The sequence below is a fragment of the Aplysia californica genome, unplaced genomic scaffold, assembly GCF_000002075.1.
Source record: "Aplysia californica isolate F4 #8 unplaced genomic scaffold, AplCal3.0 scaffold00805, whole genome shotgun sequence".
Classification (NCBI taxonomy): domain Eukaryota; kingdom Metazoa; phylum Mollusca; class Gastropoda; order Aplysiida; family Aplysiidae; genus Aplysia; species Aplysia californica.
This window is the reverse complement of record NW_004798075.1, coordinates 31,295-34,124: the sequence shown is the minus strand read 5'-3', so window position 1 is coordinate 34,124 and position 2,830 is coordinate 31,295. Positions and strand designations below refer to the sequence as shown.

Here is a 2,830-nt window from a genome sequence, read left to right as displayed (position 1 = left end):
TATATATAAATTTTCTGCTTTCTGGGAAACGTACGAGTACAGCGCAAACAATTGTTTAAATGCTCAACCTCTAACAATCTGACAAAATATTTCGTTGTGTTTTATCCGAGGGCCCACTCGATGAAGTGAGGAAAAGAAAGGACAGACAGAGATTCACACAGGAAAACAGGCAGACAGACAGGTCGATAGAATGTAATTGAATTTGAATAAGCACATTAGGCAACAAAAAGAAAAAAGGAACAGACAGCAAGGCAGGCAGACACACAAGCAGACGGCACTTGCATCACAATAATGTCATACAAGTGCCAAAGATTAGATGTGTTACTAGAGAATAACAAACACAAAAAAGAGGAGAGATAAGGGCTCTATGTTTTATACGAGTCCTTATCTCTCCTCATGTTTTATACGAAAGAAGGAGCAAACCACACCAGATCACCCGCTAACTACCACCACACATACAGACTGCATAATTTGATTTCAATGAACAAATTATGCGACCAAAAGAAAAGAAAAAGAACAGACAGACAGACAGAGAGGTCGATTGAATGCAACTGAATTGAATTAACACATTTTGTGACGTAAAGAAGGAAAGAACAGACCTACAGACCCACAGAAAGAGAGACAAGTCGATAAAATGCAGTTGGATTGAATAAACAAAGTATGCGACAAATAGAATGAAGAAACTAAAAGGCAGAAAGATAGACAGACGGACAGACAGACAGGCAGACAGAGAGACATAATGCAACTAAATTGAATAAACAAAGTATGCGACCAAAAGAATTTAGGAACACAAAGCCAGAAAGATAGGCAGACGGACAGACAGACAGACAGAATGCAACTAAACTGAATAAACAAATTATGAGACTTTTGTGTAGACATCGGATTCCCCCAATCGTCAGATAAACGACCTGTTACAGCTCCCTATCTTTGCCCCCAAGACCATAACATCGAGTCCAGAGATCGTGGTGTGACATCGATACTGTTCAAGCTACTCTCCGATTACGGGTAGAACCTGATAAGACTCCAGCGGCGGGAACGGAAGATGGAGAGAGGGAGGGTGGAGAAAGAGAATGAGAGAGACACACACAGAGAGAGAGAGAGAGAGAGAGAGAGAGAGAGAGAGAGAGAGAGAGAGAGAGAGAGAGAGAGAGAGAGAGAGAGAGAGAGAGAGACACACACAGAGAGAGAGAGAGAGAGAGAGAGAGAGAGAGAGAGAGAGAGAGAGAGAGAGAGAGAGAGAGAGAGAGAGAGAGAGAGAGAGAGAAAGAGAGAGAGAGAGAGAGAAAGAGAGAGGAGGGGGGAAAGCGGAGAGAGACAGAGAGAGAGAGAGAGAGAGAGGAGACTGGCGGAAAAAAATTGAGCGCGCGTGAGCGACTATGGACGGAGCGACAGAGAGAGGGGAGGGAGGGAGGCAGAGAGGGAGGTAGGGAGAAAGTGAGCGAGACACAAAAAGGGTAGCCGAGACAGCGAGCCGGGTTTGTGTGAGTCGAGCGCTTGTGGCGTGCTGTTCGTGCTGGGAGGAACGGAAGGAAGGAAGGAAGGAAGAGTGGAAGGACGGAAGGAGGAGGAGGAAGAAGGAAGGGAGGAAGAAGGGAACAGAGTTCGTGTTAATTTTCGCATTGCAGATGGATTTTCGCTTTCTTTCTCCGTGTGTCAGAGATAATTCAAAGGAATGAGAGAATGTAGGAGTGAAGGAATAGCAGAAGGAGAGAGTAGCAGGTGAGATTTGGACGGTTTTGAATACATCGGTATTGCTTCTTGTGATATTCAGACGCGCGTGTCAAACAAGACGTGAATTCGAAATCTTGTTTGTTTATTTTCTTGTTTTTCGATTTTAGATGTCAAGGTATGGAAATTGGAAGTGAAGGGGGGAAAAATTGTTCGTCTCTCATTGAGGGATTTTATTCTTTCGAAAAATAAGGTGTTACATGTGAGATCACTCAATATGTCAGGAAATTGAGCGCGCTTTGAATTCTTCTCTCAGTGAACACGGTGAGATTCGTTTTGAATTGGATAAAAAAAAGGTCAAGATTTACTATAAACTAGTGTGTAGAAAGACCATGTGCCCTACATACACCCCTCCCCCCTCCACACATATACACATAAATACACACACATAAATACACACACATACACATACATGCACACGTACGCACACTCACACATACACACACACGCACAAAATCAAACAAACAAGAAAATAAAACGAACACAGACGACATGTGTATGATACGTACACCTCTTCCACAACCCACTGTTTCCATCCTCTCCAACACAAGCACCGATAATAAACCAAACAGAACATTTTCACGATGGTTGGCTTGGAATGTAGATCTATACCTTTACACACGAAACATAAACCGCTTTATAAAAACATCAGTACGGATAGGGGAAACCGATAAAAAGATATTAGATTTGATGGAGTGGTAACAGAATTTCATGGTTGTTTTTAAAAGCCAAAGTTGACTCCAACTTTTGGGATTGTGGTGGTCGACATTGTAATCATTTGTGGAAAGATAAGATTACGCCGTGGTTCTGTGGCTGTAGAAGGATATTACGGCATTTATTTCCATCAGTGCACCTGATTATTGTGTCTGTCTGTCAGTCTGTCTGTCTGTCTGTCTGTCTGTGTGTGTGTCTGCCTGTCTGTCTGTTTGTCTGTTTGTTGTACGTCTGTCTGTATGTCCCTCTCTCCCTCTCCCCTCCCCTCTCCCTCTCTCTCTCTCTCTCTCTCTCATTCAGGTGTTAGATGAGGATTTCGACAACATACACTTCACGCGCGCCGCGAGGTCATTGAACTGTGGGCATTGTGCTCATTATCGATCCAGCC

The 2,830-nt window shown here is 43.4% G+C and overlaps 1 long non-coding RNA gene across 1 annotated transcript in view; it reads left to right on the top strand.

The window, feature by feature from the left end:
• The first annotated feature begins 1,452 nt into the window (after window positions 1–1,452).
• Window positions 1,453–2,830, top strand: part of LOC118478668 — a 31,499-nt gene continuing 30,121 nt past the window's right edge. The window contains exon 1 of the long non-coding RNA XR_004859217.1: window positions 1,453–1,719. This is a non-coding gene — a long non-coding RNA (uncharacterized LOC118478668). The remainder of the gene's footprint in view (window positions 1,720–2,830) is intronic.